Here is an 18,841-nt window from a genome sequence, read left to right on the forward strand (position 1 = left end):
GTGCCAATCGGCACGGTTGTGCGATTTTGGCGGAGGGGAGAAGAGAGAGGGTTGTGTGATTACGACCCAATTTTGTCACGAATTGGGCATCAAACAATGAAATACCAAACCCCTCCTACGCTAATGTAGCATAGGAATAACTCGGGTCGTCCGCCAACGAAAGCAACGATAGGTTGATAAACTTAAGATCGTATGTTATTTCTATTTTTGGGATTTTTAATATGGAATTGGGGGTTTTGGATTTTGATTCTAAATCTAACAAATTAAAAGCAAGACAAGTAGGAAATTAATCTAGTGCTAGAATAAAATCTAACTAAGTGCAAATAATTAATTTATAACGCATTGTCACACTACGTTATGGATTAACTATCAACACAATTAAACTAATGAATAAAATGACGAAGCATTAAATAAAGATAATTAGTATTTTTGTGCATTATTTTGGCTCTTATTACTTGACATTTTTACCTTCTCATACGCTTAATTTTATGCTTATATTATATTTTGTGAGTAAGATTTATTTTGGACTTAAATGTAAATTTCCTACAATTATGGAATTTAATCGCATGTTTTTATTTTGGTTTTGTAGGGAATTCAAGGAGCCATAGATAGGGGTGTCAAAAATGAACCCGACCCGACGACCCAACCCGAGTCGACCCGAAAAAAATCAGGTTTGGGTTGGACATTTTTGGGTTCGGGTCGGGTTCGGGTTGGAGGGTTGGAGAGTAAAAAAAGTTTCGGGTTGGGTCGGGTCGGGTTCGGGTTGACCCGGTTTGACTTAAATATAGGGTTTTGTGGGTTTTTTTTGGAGTTAAATCAAATTTTATTTTAAAAATTTAGATATTTTTATGTATATTAATATCATGTTTGTATGATAATGATGAAGTATTGAGATAAAAGTGAAGAATTATAGGGAAAATAGCCCAAAAAAGTCATTTTGAATAGGATTTTCGGGTTATATGGGTCGGGTTCGGGTTGATCGGGTTGGTCGGGTTCGGGTTCGGGTTGTGGTGTTTTGGGTTGAACTCGGGTTCGGGTCGGGTTAGGATTGGGTTAAAAAAAAAAAACACAACCCGACCCAACCCGACCCGACCCACCTGAATTGACACCCCTAGCCATAGACATGAGTTGAGTCAAATCAATTGGATGCAATGCTAGGGTTGAGCATGAGCTAATTTGAAGAGCTTAGTTCATTTCATTCCAATTTGGATCAAGAAGAAGAATCCAATCAACAACAATCCACTTCTAAGCCTTATCCAAAGCCCAACTCATTCAATTTGAAGCCCAATTTGAACTCTACTATTAATGAATCGGGTCTAAGCTCTAACGGATCTTTTCCTTTACCCAAAACCTTTACCCGTCCCGTTAAGAAACTTCTCTTCTTCTCCTCATGCGACATCATGCCCAATCCCTTCTCGGTTAGCGAATCTTCCTCACGGGCTAGGGTTTGCGACACATCCACACCGCCGACGCCTCTCTTCTTCCTTCTCTCTGGTCGGCGACCCCATTTCTTCTCTTCCCTTGCCGTCGGCCGGCCATCCATAGCTCACTACTTCTTCTTCTCAATTCCAGCGGCGACGACAGCAGCAATCTCAGCGGGGCAGCGAGTGACAGCGACGATCCCGACCATATTCACCTCACCGGAGGGGTTCTCCGGTGTGATCTCCACTGTCCGGCTTTCTTCTGGAAACTCCACTTCTTGGGGTTCAGGCGGTGGAGCAAGGAGGAGGCGACAGCAGGTATTCCACCATTTCGAGCCACTTCCAGCGATGGTTCTCTGTTGGAAGATCCGTATCCTATTATTTTCGAAGCAAGCAGCAACCAGCGGAGAGAGCTACTGTTCACTAGTTTGTGGGGGTTCCGAGTCGGGCCTTTCGTGTGATGGCGAAGGGTAGTCTTTGGTAATCGGAAACGGATGTGTGGATTGTGGTTTGGATAATTAGAATTTTCTTGTTTAGTTAGTTTAATTTGGTTCATTGTTAATGTTTGTGTTGAATTGTGATTGAATGCTTGTATTAACTTGATCTTTCATGTTTAAATTGCACATATTATGTTCAATTTGATTAAGGCTCACAACATGCTCGATGAAATGCTTCAACCAGTAGTTAGGTTCAATTTTGATGCATTTTAGTTCGATTAATTTTTGCTTTGTCTTGTTCGTTCAATTTCATTAGGTTCTAATTTTGATTGAATGCAATTAGGGTAGATTAGCTTAGGTTTTGTTACATGCTTTAGGTTCCGTTACATGCTAGTTTTGTTATGCTTTACTTAATGTTGTTCTTAATTTTTGCAATTGTAGTTAGGTTAGGTTTAGCTTTATTACTTGCATTGTCTTTCATTTACTAGATTAGGTTTTATTTAATGCTTTGTCATTTCATTCATTAGTTTAATTGTGTTGATAGTTAATCCATAACGTAGTGTGACAATGTGTTATGAATTAATTATTTGCACTTAGTTAGATTTTATTCCAACACTAGATTAATTTCCTACTTGTCTTGCTTTTAATTTGTTAGATTTAGAATCAAAATCCAAAACCCCCAATTTCATATTAAAAATCCCAAAAATAGAAATAACATACAATCCTAAGTTTATCATCCTATCGTTACTGTTGTTGGCAGACGACCCGAGTCATTCCTATGCTACATTAGCGTAGGAGGGGTTTGGTATTTCATTGTTTGATGCCCAATTCATGACAAAATTGGGTCATAATCAAATTGGCGTCGTTGCCGGGGAACAAGTAGCGGTGTTTGGTAATTTTAGGATTGTTTTTTCTATTTTCTCTCTTTTCTTGTTTCTATTTTTTGTGGTTGCAAAATTCAAAAATATTGTTAGGGGATTAATTATTTCATCTCTTGTATGCATGTATGCTATCTTGTCTATTTCCTGTGTCTTTTGATGGTATTTGCATGAGTGTTTCAGGTAAGACCAGGAAATCTGTGTGTTATCATTAGCAGTTTCAAAGTTTCAGTGTGTTCAGAATGTCAGACTTGATAAGCAACATGAAGGACACTAAAAAGACTCTCAGAGAGCTTTGGGCACCAGATTTGTCAACTAATTCATTTTGCATTCATTATTCTGATTTAGAGGCTGACTTTGAGTTATGAAAAATTATTCATCTATTATCGAAGTTTCATGGATTTTCTGGTGAAGATCCCAATAGACATCTGCAAGAACTAAATATGGTGTGCTCTTTATGGAACCCACTTGGCATATCAGAAGAAGATGTTAAACTTAGAGCATTTCCATTTTCAGTAGCAGATTCAGCAAACTATTGGTTGTATTGTCTCCCACCCAACTCTATCACCAGCTGGATCGAGATGAAGAAATTATTTCTGGCAAGATTCTTTCCTGCTTCTAGGATTATAGCTATTCGGAGGAGTATTTGTGGAATCCAACAATTTACAGGAGAATCATTTCAAGATTATTGAGATAGATTTAAAAGATTTGTTGCTAGTTGCCCTCAGCACCAGATAAGTGATCAGCTACTGATTGTATACTTCTATGAGGGATTGCTTCCCATGGATATGAGTATGGTTGATGCGGCTAGTGGAGGGGCTCTAGTTAACAAGACATCTACTCAAGCTAAAGAACTTATCGAGATTATAGCTATAAATTATCAGCAATATGGGACTAGACCGATGATTACCGAGGATGTTCATTCCTTTGCCAGTGTACTCCCTACCAGGATCTAGTATTTTCAGCTTGATCCTCAGTCTTATCAGATCCATCAACAGGACAGGTATAATTTTGTTGTGGAATTCGGGTATGGGAACACACAACAAGGGAATTCTGATTAGTCCCAACATTATCAATCATATCTTTAGCATCAGCCTGAGCAGCATTTTTGGGAGCAGTCACAACAACTTGTACAACATCAAGAAACATAATTTCAACCAAGGACATATTCATCGACACAGTTACAGTTGCATTCAGATCAACCTACCGCATCAATTCCCGAGGAGATGGATTGTAGAGTTTGTGATATTTCTGATCTTAATTCTGCTTCTCTACATGACTCTTCTAGTTTTTTACATTGTGATGTTGTAGTTGATCCTGATAATATTTTTGTTGATGATATTGTTGTTCCAGATAGTCTTGATGTTGCAAGTATAGGAGATAATGATGGAAGTGTAGGGGAGACCCAAGAATCACTTCCTTTGACTATTCTATCACCCATGTCAGCTGAGCCAGTTGAGCTTGCTATTGTACTTATTGATGATGGAAGTGTAGGGGAAACTCAAGAATCACTTCCATTGATTGTACCTGATTCAGAGCCAATTCTTTCACCTGACCAAGATAATGTCGCATTTACTGTTTTAGAATCTCTAGGTAACTTTCAGGATGGTAAGGTCAATATTTCTTCTGAATCTTTATGAAATTCCATGGAGGTAGTTCATTTTGATTATAGTGGATATGACATATCTTTTGATTCATGCTCTGTTGATTTTGATATTGTTTATAGCCCATCTCACACAGCATGCGTGCAAGAATTGCATCCTCTTTTTAGTGCACAGGATTTCTTCAGACATTTCATTTACAGTCAGTCAGGTAAGGATGTAGTCTACCGTTTGAAGAAAACCTTAACATTTTATGCAATAATGAAGCTTCTGGAGTGGTCACTCCAACTGAACCGTCTTCGGCCATCGGAGAAAATTTTTGAGGAGTCGAAGGTGGAGGGAGCGATCCTCACTTCATCTACATTCATTCCATTTCCAGATTGACTTCTAGAACTGAGTCGACTCTGACCACCAGAATTTCAGGGGAGTCTGTTCTATCTTACTTTTTCTTTTTCTTTCTGCTTGTGATCCGGCGGTAAGAACGGGGGACCCCCTTTTAGAGGAGTCAACGCCACGTGGAAGTCAAAATACCAGACGTCCGACTGGAGAAGGGGAGACCGGTCGACCGAACGGGGTCCCAGCTGAACCAAAGACGACCCGACGGGACTAGGGATTCCGACGCTCGGGTTGAACAGAGTCATATGGCCGAGCGGATAGCCCGTTCGGCCGAAGGCATAAAGTAGCATACTGCGAACAGTCTCCACAGAGCACATTACCGGGAATCTCCTAAGTGGATCAGTACATATGACCGGTCGGACGTGAGGCGAGTGCCGACCGGCCGGACGCCCGACATGGAGTAAGAAGAGAAAAGGACAAGGAACATCTTCTGACAACGGGCAAGCTCTATGACCAGGTCATACTTCAAACCTTACGACAGAGGGTTCCGCTGTTCCATCAAAGACGTGCTTGGACTGTAGCAGTATAGTGTCAGGTAAGCTTTCTGGCAAGCCCTTACTGAGGTATGGGCTGAGGACACGTATTGGCCTCGGTATGTGTGCATGAGCTCCTTCCCAGCTCTATATAAGGAGCCTCGCACTTCACCGGAGGTACGCGTTCTAAGAGATTCGAAGCCACCTCTTTGTTGTCCACTTGCCTGATTTGAGCGTCGGAGGGTCGTCGCCGGGAACCCCTTCCCGGCGCGACTTCTTTGCAGGTTTGCCGGAGCTCCGTACGACCGGCCGGAGATCTACGTCAGCAACGCGGAGAGCGCTACGTGCCCAGCGTCCGTTGATTCAGCGTTAGGACAGGATCAGCTTGTATATATGTCTTTACTTTCTTTGCTTTGTTTGTGTTATTTATTTTTGCTTGACAGTTCATTTTTAGTTTGTCTTGTCGGGTTTTCGTAATAAATTTCCTATGCATTCTTTTTATCATTTTAGAAATTGTGAAAGTTAGTTAAATTTGATTGTCTAATTTGATGATTTATTGTCATGATTGGATTCTTGGATTACATGTGATTACAACTTGATGATGAATTCTATATTGGTAGATTGAGATGATAATTTTGATATACCTAGTGAGGATATTTTTAAGTCTATTATTCCTATTGATGTGTGATGCACTTGTGGTTAATGCTACTCTAGAACTTACTTAATTCTTTCAAGACCACATTATCATAGGTTTACATAATTTTTATGAAGGCTATCTGAGTTCCTTTTATTCATTCCTTTTGTTATCATATGTTTCTTGAATAAAATCCAAATCATTCATCATATCATTCTTTTCTCTATTCATTTATTTCCATTTATTTCACTCTCTTACTTTCTTTGGATGTGGATATCTTGGATGTTATATGATGAGTGTTTTGCCCGAGATGGACAAAAATTTAAGTGTGGGGGAGAGAAATAGCTTAGTAAAATTTAGAGGAAACATAGGTGAACCATGCTTTGTATCTTTTTATTTGAGCTATGGATGATGTTGTATAATGATGCACAACATGTTGAAGAAAAAAAAGTTGAAAAAAAACAAAAGAAAAAAAAGCAGCAAATGAAAAAAAAAGAGAAAAAAAAACAAAATCAGCAAAGAAAATAAAACAGTAAAGAAAAAAATAGGAAAAAAAAGAGAAAAATACTTTTGACATGTTGTGCTATTTTAATGAATGACAATTTTTACTTTAGCGATATTGAGATATTATTGTATATCATGTGTAGATTTTTAGTGTGAAATGCTAGAGTAGGAGTTGTTCACATTTTTATTGTATTGATGAAAGGTGATAGAATTTTTTGTGAGTAACAATCTTTATGTTAGCAAAAATTGGATTTTATTGTAGATCATGAGTGAATGTTTATTGAAAAGCTATCGTAGAGATTGTTTACATTTTTATTGAGTTGTGAAAAGCTAGTTTGAGAGTTTGGATGTACTACTTTTTGGGGCATTATTTTCTTTGACTCATCTATGTAGCATTTCATTATGTTCATGTCTTCCACCATTACCTTATTTTACCTTCCTTATTTCTTCTCTTATACTATCATTGGCTTAATTCATGTTCCCCTTACATTTCAAACAATGTCTTTATTATTTTATTGTGCACTCTTATGTTTATAGTGGTGGAGATTAGAAGAAAATCAAGCATATGGTAGTGCATTAATCATGAGTAGCTTGAGTGAGCTCCATTATTGTATATATATGAGAGAAGAGCCACAATCACTTACCTTGTGAGGTTATTTCGTTATCATTCTCATTTTATCCATTATGGATTGAAGTTATCATGCTTGTTAATTAGTGTATGAATTGAATCCATGAATGCTTTGGTCAATTGAATTGGACAATCCTAGGTATGTCACGCCCCGAGAGTAAGGTTGTTCGACAAAAATCGGACAGCACCTCCCCTGTAGCGGTGACAAATGAAACCAGTATACATAACCAACAGATATACATATGCAAATATAGCCAACACGGCTAGAAACAAACACAACCACGCAGATAATAAGCAGCCCACTCGGCTGGTAAATCAAACACAACGATAAACGAAATAACAAGTACCAAAATATCAAAAGAACTCACCGCGGGCCGGCCCGGCTTGACTCCTCGACAAAACAAAACAACTCACAGAATAACATCAAGTCCCAAGAAGGGTTATTACAATACCAAATTCAAAAGTTCAACTCACAACAAGAAATCTAAACAAAATCGGAAATCCATTCTCGGAAGCGACGTGGGACTGGCAGTCAGGATCCCTCCAAGTGTATTAGCATCACTATTGGCTACCTGGTGAAATTACCAATGTACAAGGTGGTGAGTATAAAACTCAGCGAGTAAAGAATAGATAGTGCATGAGTAACATAAATAGCTAAGAGTACAACAGGATACAGTCTCGGGAAGATAAATAGTAGATACTTCTGTGTAAACAAAGTATATATATATCCATACCTGATACCAAATCCTAAGCTAGTAGTATAAGGTCTGAGGTAACATAAACTGCTACAGTACTGCTCATAACTACCAAGATCACAGATAAGGTATACAGTCATAGTAATCAGTGTCTAAGCATATAAATAGGCATATGATAGCAAAAACTGAACAAGCATATAACAACATAATCAGAAATAATAGAGAAATAGCGTATGCACGGATGGTCACTCCCGCCCACCCCTCAAGTACCATGACCCCAGTATGGATGAGAAGTCGGGTAATGACAGACTGTACACCCTCCAGCTACCACTACTCTCGAGCGGCCGAGGGGACAATTGCAAAGTAGCTAAATAGCCACGTCTGCGACGGGGTCCCTGCTGCCCCCGACTCCAGCTATCACTACCCAATAAGTGTACGAGTGGGGGGCACGACAGGACATGCGGCACACTCCAAGCTACCACTACCCATGAGTGGCCGAGCATGCGGCCCAGGCCAATGACCGTCTCAACCACAAGGGAGCCAAGGTCATCAGCGATGCATGTAATGACATGATGTGAACAATGCAACAATCATCATATATACAAAATCAGGTATGCTACATGAAGCCGCATGCTCAATACAAAGCATAAATAAACAGTAGTCCAAACAGGTAACATGGTATCTAGTATCTGCTAATTATCAGGAATAACAACGGGAGACTGTATAGATACGATGTGAGCATCTCGAAGATTGAGTGGATAAAGTATCAAGCACAAGACATAATATGAGTGGAGTCAAGGTAAAACTCTACTTTATTCGAACTACTCATGCACTAAGAACAATAGCTAAAGAATCAAGTCAAGAAGTACTCACCTCTAAGTGTAGGCTGAATCCAACGCCAACTTCGTCACGCCACCCGCCTCGATCAAATTCCTGTGTCAACGTATCAATTTTAACTATATACATAGGAAACAGAATAACTAAACTAGTGTACAAGGCATGCGAATTTAATCCGAGTTCCATTCATTATCCAAACGAATCCACACTGATTTGCACAACCTAAACCAAAGCCCTAGTTTATGTCTTCAGATCAAACAATTCCCAGCCGAAACTATGTCAATTAGAATTCCCAAATCATGCATTTCGTCCCCCAAACACCAATGCACAAATACGTATTCAATTAAACTAAGTATCCAAAATCTAAATCTTACCTTACAGTAATCTCCCCCATTGATAACTCACTGCCGGAAGGTGAGACCCCTGGCACAATCTCACTGGTGCTGCTTGCTGTCGCAGCTCCACAGATCAAAGCTCCTATAGAGCTACAAGCCATTGAAATCACACCATTCATCACACAATACCACTTGAATCCTACACCTAGGTCAACAGGTTAAACATCTGGAACAATAGAGACAGTACCTACTGCTTCCCGGGTGAAGAACAGCTGCTGGAGGGTATGGCCGTGCCCCTCCCAGTGTGACACTGCCAGGAACGAAACCACAATCATCTCAATCTCGCATACCAGATTCAATCCCAGACCTCCACAGCCAAAGAACCCTAAATCAATCAGCATACCTCAACCTACCTCAAGGACAGGAACCCTCCACGATCGGCGAAGAGAATCCGACGGAATCAGCTTGGCGTTAGAGCTAGGGAACGTCGTGACCACTGTCTGGAATGCACCCTCAGCTGAGATCGAGCTCAGGGTTCCGACGTTTCGACCCTCCGCGTCTCCGGTGCTCGCCTCCCCTCTCCCGGGCGAGAATCCCCAGCGTAACACTACGCTCCGAAGAACTCTGCCGTCGCGACCTCCGTTAAGGGCCTTGGGGGACCACGGCTACTCGGTCTGTGACCAGCCGCCGGCGATCGAGCGCAGCCTGGTCGAACTCCTAGCTGTGGATCGGCACTCTCGGGAGGAATGGCACGAGAAAGGGAAAGAGTCGGCGTTTTTAGGGCTTCTCAGTACTGTAGCATCTTATAGGGTTAGGTTAGGTTAGGTTGCATCCTAAACACCCCTTAACCCTCCTCTAATGATGATTTTCATTGCCATCTTAAGCCCAATAATTTATCCCCTTAAACATCGTCATACGTCCTCCAATTAAATCCAGAAAAATGTCTAAAAATTCTCATAAATTATTCTAGGTTATTTACTTTGCTGTATCTCACATTCTCCCCCTCTAATAAAAATTTGGTCCCCAAATTTACGACCTAAATGCATTAAACACTAATGACATGTTTCCCGGCCATCCATTCAAGGCCCAAGGAAATGTAAGTCCCACCACTTCCAACACTTATAGATCCACCACCAGTGTCTAACCATCGAAATCCACATAACATCCTCTGACTTGACGTACAACAAGTACCTCTCCAGACAGTAAAGATACTACTATGTCACGTGTCTAGCGTGTAGGTAACCCCCCCCCCCCCCCCCGAAAAGATACTTGAGAGATGAACAAATGGGATCCACTAGCATCTATTAATAGTCCTATAATAAACGTATAAGGTAAAATAATACCTCGGAAGACCGATCTCTCAGCTCCATGTGCCTCCTCTCGTGTGACAGCATAAACGCGACCCTCCTCTGAGCTCAGTTGAGGCATGCCTGGAGTGGTCTGCGCTGGAATCGGAGGTGCAGAAACTGGCTGCTGATACTGAGACTGAGGCTGCTGCTGATATGCTGAGTAAGGCTAATGTGAATGAAAATCTTGTTGTACTGGAAATGCCTGATGAGAAGACACTGCGACAGAATACTGTGTAGTCGCTGGTTCCTGACCCTGCACATGATATATCTGTCCCTGAAAAGGCGGTGGTCGCTGTTGACGAGGAGCACTCTGATTCGTTTGAGATCCTCTCTGCTGCCATGGCTGGGTGGGTCAATCTCCCTAAAAGGTAACTTTAGTAGTCTCTAACTGAGCCTTCAGGGTACATTCCCGACTCTCATGGCCCGGAAGCTTACAATAGAAGCATATCGAGTGATCCAACAGACAATCAGGCTTGAGGTGACTTTTTGAGCCGCACTGGAAACACCTGGTTTCACTATTATCATTCTTCCGATTTCTCTTAGGGGAACTAGTAGACCCGTCCGTGGTGCGCCCTGATTTCTGTGGCCGAGAAGATCCTTCGGAAGTAACTTGCAAGTCTTGACCCTTATTCCCTCTCTTCTGCGACAGCTGCTTATCCTTACTTTTCTCCTGATTTACCTGCTGCTGAGTTATCTCGATATACAGCCCACGATCCAAAACTTCGCGGTAGGAAATACTTGGAAAACCTGACATCCGGATCCGAATGTATGCAGCAAGGCCCTGAGTAAACTGATGCATCCGATCGTAATCCTGTGCCACGAGATGAGGACAAAATTCAGCCAGCCTACTGAATTTTGCATTATACTCTAATACCGAACGATCGCCCTGCTTAAGGTTCAAAAACTCCTGGCGGCGAGCAAGACAAAAGGTAGCAGGGAAGTACTGTCTCTCGAAGGCGTCACGAAACATCATCCATGTGATGTGTTGCTCCCCGAAGATCGTCTTCTGCATATCCCACCATGTAACCGCCTGATCTCGGAGGTGATACGCAGCCAATTCCACCTTCTCTTCATCTGTACAGTTCATGTACCCGAAAGTGCTTTCCAAATTCCTCAACCAACTACGAGCAACCCAAGGGTCCGCTCCGCCCAAGTATAAAGTAACTCTATCCTTGACGGACCTCGCCAGCAACGGTATACGAGCTCTATCCCGCATCCAATCTGTAGTAGTAGGTGCAGGTTCCACTGATGGTATCACAGAAGGAATCCCCTGTGTCTGAAATCCCTGATCTCTCACAGGTGGTACTACCGAAGGGATCTCCTGAGGCTGACGTCCCTGATCTCTATGAGGAGTCTGATGGGCCTGTCCTCGACTAACCGTCTCAACATCAGTTGGATCCCTAGAAGAATCCGCCTCCTGAGTCACTGGTTCTGGTTCCTCAGCCTCAATAGGTTGTTTCCGTTGTCGTCCCGGACCACGACGAGAACCGGCTGCTGATCGACCTCGTCTCATACCTGATAGCAATAATAAATAAGTACTACCAACAATTTATAACTATACTTATAAAACTTACAGCCTATAACTTGGAGGTGTTCCGCCACTGCCTGGTCCCAAATCCCAAAAAGTCACTTCAAGGAACTAAATCGCGAAAAATCCAAAACGTACGATTTAGGCATCGTAAATTCATGGCTCTGATACCAATAAATTGTCACGCCCCGAGAGTAAGGTTCTCCGACAAAAAATCGGACAACACCTTCCCTGTAGCGGTGACAAATGAAACCAGTATACATAACCAACAGATATACGTATGCAAATATAGCCAACACGGCTAGAAACAAACACAACCACGTAGATAATAAGCAGCCCACTCAGCTGGTAAATCAAACACAGCGGTAAACGAAATAATAAGTACCAAAATATCAAAAGAACTCACCGCGGGCCGGCCCGGCTTGGCTTCTCGACAAAACAAAACAACTCACAGAATAACATCAAGTCCCAAGAAGGGTTATTACAATACCAAATTCAAAAGTTCAACTCACAACTAGAAATCTAAACAAAACCGGAAATCCATCCTCGAAAGCGACGTGGGACTGGCAGTCAGGATCTCTCTAAGTGTATTAGCATCACTATCGGCTACCTGGTGAAATTACCAATGTACGAGGTGGTGAGTATAAAACTCAGCGAGTAAAGAATAGATAGTGCATGAGTAACATAAATAGCTAAGAGTACAACAGGATACAGTCTCGGGAAGATAAATAGCAAATACTACTGTGTAAACAAAGTATATATATATCCATACCTGATACCAAATCCTAAGCTAGTAGTATAAGGTCTGAGGTAACATAAACTGCTACAGTACTACTCATAACTACCAAGATCACAGATAAGGTATACAGTCATAGTAATCAGTGTCTAAGCATATAAACAGGCATATGATAGCAGAAATTGAACAAGCATATAACAACATAATCAGAAATAACAGAGAAATAGCGTATGCACGGATGGTTACTCCCGCCCACCCCTCAAGTACCATGACCCTAGTATGGACGAGAGGCAGGGTCAATGACAGATTGTACACCCTCCAGCTACCACTACTCTCGAGCGGCCGAGGGGACAGTTGCATAGTAGCTAAATAGCCACGTCTGCGACGGGGTCCCTGCTGCCCCCGACTCCAGCTATCACTACCCAATAAGTGTGCGAGTGGGGGGCACGACAGGACATGCGGCACGCTCCAAGCTACCACTACCCATGAGTGGCCGAGCGTGCGGCCCAGGCCAATGACCGTCTCAACCACAAGGGAGCCAAGGTCATCGGCGATGCATGTAATGACATGATGCGAACAATGCAACAATCATCATATATACAAAATCAGGTATGCTACATGAAGCCGCATGCTCAATACAAAGCATAAATAAACAGTAGTCCAAACAGGTAACATGGTATCTAGTATCTGCTAATTATCAGGAATAACAACGGGAGACTGTATAGATACGAATGTGAGCATCTCGAAGATTGAGTGGATAAAGTATCAAGCACAAGACATAATATGAGTGGAGTCAAGGTAAAGCTCTACTTTATTCGAACTACTCATGCACTAAGAACAATAGCTAAAGAATCAAGTCAAGAAGTACTCGCCTCTAAGTGTAGGCTGAATCCAACGCCAACTTCGTCACGCCACCTGCCTCGATCAAAGTCTTGTGTCAACGTATCAATTTTAACTATATACATAGGAAACAGAATAACTAAACTAGTGAACAAGGCATGCGAATTTAATCCGAGTTCTATTCATTATCCAAACGAATCCGCACTAATTTGCACAACCTAAACCAAAGCCCTAGTTTATGTCTTCAGATCAAACAATTCCCAGCCGAAACTATGTCAATTAGAATTCCCAAATCATGCATTTCGTTCCCCAAACACCAATGCACAAATACGTATTCAATTAAACTAAGTATCCAAAATCTAAAGCTTACCTTACAATAATCTCCCCCACTGATAACTCACTGCCGGAAGGTGAGACCCCTGGCACAATCTCACTGGTGCTGCCTGCTGTCGCAACTCCATAGATCAAAGCTCCTATAGAGCTACAAGCCATTGAAATCACACCATTCATCACACAATACTACTTGAATCCTACACCTAGGTCAACAGGTTAAACATCTGGAACAATAGAGACAGTACCTACTGCTTCCCGGTTGAAGAACAGCTGCTGGAGGGTATGGTCGTGCCCCTCCCAGTGTGACACTGCCAGGAACGAAACCACAATCATCTCAATCTCGCATACCAGATTCAATCCCAGACCTCCACAGCCAAAGAACCCTAAATCAATCAGCATACCTCAACCTACCTCAAGGACAGGAACCCTCCACGATCGGCGAAGAGAATCCGACGGAATCAGCTTGGCGTTAGAGCTAGGGAACGTCGTGACCACTGTCTGGAATGCACCCTCAGCTGAGATCGAGCTCAGGGTTCCGACGTTTCGACCCTCCGCGTCTCCGGTGCTCGCCTCCCCTCTCCCGGGCGAGAATCCCCAGCGCAACACTACGCTCCGAAGAACTCTGCCGTCGCGACCTCCGTTAAGGGCCTTGGGGGACCACGGCTACTCGGTCTGTGACCAGCCGCCGGCGATCGAGCGCAGCCTGGTCAAACTCCTAGCTGTGGATCGGCACTCTCGGGAGGAATGGCACGAGAAAGGGAAAGAGTCGGCGTTTTTAGGGCTTCTCAGTACTGTAGCATCTTATGGGGTTAGGTTAGGTTAGGTTGCATCCTAAACACCCCTTAACCCTCCTCTAATGATGATTTTCATTGTCATCTTAAGCCCAATAATTTATCCCCTTAAACACCGTCATACGTCCTCCAATTAAATCTAGAAAAATGTCTAAAAATTCCCATAAATTATTCTAGGTTATTTACTTTGCCGTATCTCACAAGGTAACTCTCTTTTCACTATTTTCTATATATGATTGAGTATTACTAAGGGAATGCATCTTAGTTATTTTCTTATTTTATTTACTTTCTCGAGACGAGCAAGAATAAGTGTGGGGGAGTTAATAATTAGTATTTTTGTGCATTATTTTGGCTCTTATTACTTGACATTTTTACCTTCTCACATGCTTAATTTTGTATTTATATTATATTTTGTGAGTAAGATTTATTTTGGACTTAAATGTAAATTTTCTACAATTATGGAATTTAATCGCATGTTTTTATTTTGGTTTTGTAGGGAATTCAAGGAGTCATAGACATGAGTTGAGTCAAATCAATTGGATGCAATGCTAGGGTTGAACATGAGCTAATTTGAAGAGCTTAGTTCATTTCATTCCAATTCGGATCAAGAAAGAAGAATCCAATCGACAACAATCCACTTCTAAGCTTTATCCAAAGCCCAACTCATTCAATTTGAAGCCCAATTTGAACTCTACTATTAATGAATCGGGTCTAAGCTCTAACAGATCTTTTCCTTTACCCAAAACCTTTACCCGACCCGTTAAGAAACTTCTCTTCTTCTCCTCACGCGACATCACGCCCAATCCCTTCTCGGTTCATGAATCTTCCTCGCGGGCTAGGGTTTGCGACACATCCACACTGCTGACACCTCTCTTCTTCCTTCTCTTCGGTCGGCGGCCCCGTTTCTTCACTTCCCTTGCCGCCAGCCGGCCATCCACAGCTCACTACTTCTTCTTCTCAATTCCAGCGGTGACGACAGCAACAATCTCAATGGGGCAGCGAGCGACGGCGACGATCCCGACCATATTCACCTCACCGGAGGGGTCTCCGGTGTGATCTCCACTGTCCGGCTTTCTTCTGGAAACTCCACTTCTTGGGGTTCAGGCGGTGGAGCAAGGAGGAGGCGGCAGCAGGTATTCCACCATTTCGAGCCACTTCCAGCGATGGTTCTCTGTTGGAAGATCTGTATCCTATTTTTGTCGAAGCAAGTAGCAACCAGTGGAGAGAGCTACTGTTCATTGGTTTTTGGGGGTTCCGAGCCGGGCCTTTCGTGTGACGGCGAAGAGTAGTCTTTGGTAATCGGAAACGGATGTGTGGAATATGGTTTGGATAATTAGAATTTTCTTGTTTAGTTAGTTTAATTTGGTTCATTGTTAATGTTTGTGTTAAATTGTGGTTGAATGCTTGTATTAACTTGATCTTTCACGTTTAAATTGCATGTACTATGTTCAATTTGATTAAGGCTCACAACATGCTCGATGAAATGCTTCAACCAGTAGTTAGGTTCAATTTTGATGCATTTTAGTTCGGTTAATTTTTGCTTTGTCATGTTCGTTCAATTTCATTGGGTTCTAATTTTGATTGAATGCAATTAAGGTAGATTAGCTTAGGTTTTGTTACATGCTTTAGGTTCCGTTACATGTTAGTTTTGTTATGCTTTATTTAATGTTGTTCTTAATTTTTGCAATTGTAGTTAGGTTAGGTTTAGCTTTATTACTTGCATTGTCTTTTATTTACTAGATTAGGTTTTATTTAATGCTTCGTTATTTCATTCATTAGTTTAATTATGTTGATAGTGTTGGTTGCTACTCGGAAAACCTAAAGGTTCCACTGTACAAAAATTTTGTACAAAGGTCTGAACCTTTTCCTAGCTACCATGTGTTCTTTTAAATTAAATTTTGGATCGCCTGCGGAACTTAACACGTTTGATCCAAAACTTAATCTATTCGTTCTTTTAGGTTTTGACTAGGGTCTCCTGCGGAACTTAACACGTTCGACCCAAATCACCTTAAGTTATTAATTCCATTAAATATTAATTTCCATAATTGGTTCCCAGTACTGACGTGGCGAGGCACATGACCTTCTTGGATATGGGAGCAACCACCACCGACTAGACAAAACCTTTTATAGAAAGCTAATATTTAATTTCCTAAAATAACTTTAGCTTAACCAAAAAGAACAATCAAATCACAAGGAAAAAATAAAACAAAAGAACACAACTTCGAAAAACATATTCGAAATACTAGAACGTAAGCCTCTTGTATTTGGTATTATTTCCATAAATAACTAGTATGATGCGGAAATAAAAATTACTAGTTATACCAGAAAAACCTCGATCTTTATCGATTCTCTTCTAACCCTGACGTCATATGGGTAACGATCTACCGAGACGAGAAACCACCAACCACCTTCTTCTCCTCCAAGCAAGGTTCGCCACAAAGGAAGAACTTCACCAAAGAAGAAACCAAAATACTAACCAAGCTCCAAGAGATGCTAGCTTCTCTCTTCTTCTTCTTCTTCTCCAAGTAGTATCCGCCACCACAAGAACTCCAAGAGGGATGAAGTATTGGCCACCACAAGAGGAAGAGAGGGAGAGGATGATGGCACCACAACACCAAGGAAAAGAGGGAGAGAAAACAATAGAGGTTGTTCCATAAAGTCACCCTCACCCTTCTTTTATATTCCCGCCTAGGCAAATTAGGAAATTTAATTACAATAAAATTTCCTCAATTTCCTGTCATGATTTAATTGAGAAAAATAAAATAAAATTTCCCAATTACAATCTCATGGTCGGCCATTGGAGAACAAATCGACAAGTTTTAATCAACAATTAAAACTTCCTAATTGTTTAAATTTTAAAAATAAAATTTCTCTTAAAATCTCTATATGGTTAATAAAAGAAATTTCCATAATTTTAATTTTATAATATGTGAATAATTTTAAAGAGAAAATAAAATATCTCACCAATCTATAAATAAGGAAAGAGATCAAATCTCTTTCTTTAATCTTTTGTAAATTTTACAAGAGAGATAATTTTAATTTAAATTCTCTTTAATAAATTATTTCTTCCACATAATAAAAATTAAAATTAAAAATTCTTTTTAATTTTATTAGCTTGGGTTCAAGCTAGGGCCTACCACCCAATCTTATACCTAGGCTGGCGTTTCCCAAGCTAGCTTGGCCCCCAAGGGTGGGTATAGAAGGTGGGTATAGGTGGGTATAAAACTCTATAACTAAGAGGCTACGATAGGACCTAGAGGAGGAATTGGTCTTGGGTCTCCCGATAAAATTAAGCATCCGTGTTCGCCCCAAACACACAACTTAATTTTATCAACGATAATTCATTCCACTAGAGAACTATCATGAACTACCGCACCAATCCCAAATTACATTTTTGGGCTCCTTCTTATTATGAGTGTGTTAGTCTCCCTGTGTTTAAGATATCGAATGTCCACTAATTAAGTGAGTTACTGACAACTCATTTAATTAATATCTAAGTCCAAGAGTAGTACCACTCAACCTTATCGTCATGTCGGACTAAGTCCACCTGCAGGGTTTAACATGACAATCCTTATGAGCTCCTCTTGGGGACATTATCAACCTAGTATCTCTAGGACACAGTTTCCTTCTATAATCAACAACACACACTATAAGTAATACCATTTCCCAACTTATCGGGCTTATTGATTCATCGAACTAAATCTCACCCATTGATAAATTAAAGAAATAAATATCAAATATATGTGCTTGTTATTATATTAGGATTAAGAGCACACACTTCCATAATAACCGAGGTCTTTGTTTCTTTATAAAGTCAGTATAAAAGAAACGACCTCAAATGGTCCTACTCAATACACTCTAAGTGTACTAGTGTAATTATACAGTCAAGATAAACTGATACCTAATTACACTACGACCTTCTAATGGTTTGTTCCTTTCCATTTTGGTCGTGAGCTACTGTTTATAATTTATAAGGTACTGATAACATTATCTTCTGCATGTGACACCACAAGTTATGTTATCTACAATATAAATTAATTGAACAACTACAAACAAATCTAGATAATTTGACCAAATGTGATTCTTTATTCAAGACAAATGTTTACAAAAGCTTAGGCTTTCAGTATACACTCCAACAATCTCCCACTTATACTAACGACTAAGTCGCCATATCTTCTACCATACATCCGATTCCCATTCCTCCACATGCCGATCGAAAGCTTTCAAGGGCCTTAGTGAAAGGATCCGCCAGTTATCTACTGATGTAATTACTTTGACACTTCTCCTCGGCTATTCCTTGCGTTGTTGGGCTCCATATATTTATATTTACCACAGCTTCCATAGAGCATTGTGGATAATTTTGAAAATTCATAGAATTTTTAAAAACTTTTAAAAATAAATCAATATTCACAAATATTTATTTAC

General features: G+C 40.9%; 1 long non-coding RNA gene across 1 annotated transcript; it reads left to right on the forward strand.

Annotated features, from left to right (window-relative positions):
- Positions 1 to 1,391: 1,391 nt before the first annotated feature.
- Positions 1,392 to 2,061, forward strand: LOC122032455. Its single transcript, XR_006126095.1, has 2 exons — positions 1,392 to 1,494; positions 1,573 to 2,061. It is a non-coding gene; the product is annotated as an uncharacterized LOC122032455 (long non-coding RNA).
- The last annotated feature ends 16,780 nt before the right edge of the window (positions 2,062 to 18,841 follow it).

The sequence above is a fragment of the Zingiber officinale genome, chromosome 11A (assembly GCF_018446385.1).
Source record: "Zingiber officinale cultivar Zhangliang chromosome 11A, Zo_v1.1, whole genome shotgun sequence".
NCBI lineage: Eukaryota > Viridiplantae > Streptophyta > Magnoliopsida > Zingiberales > Zingiberaceae > Zingiber > Zingiber officinale.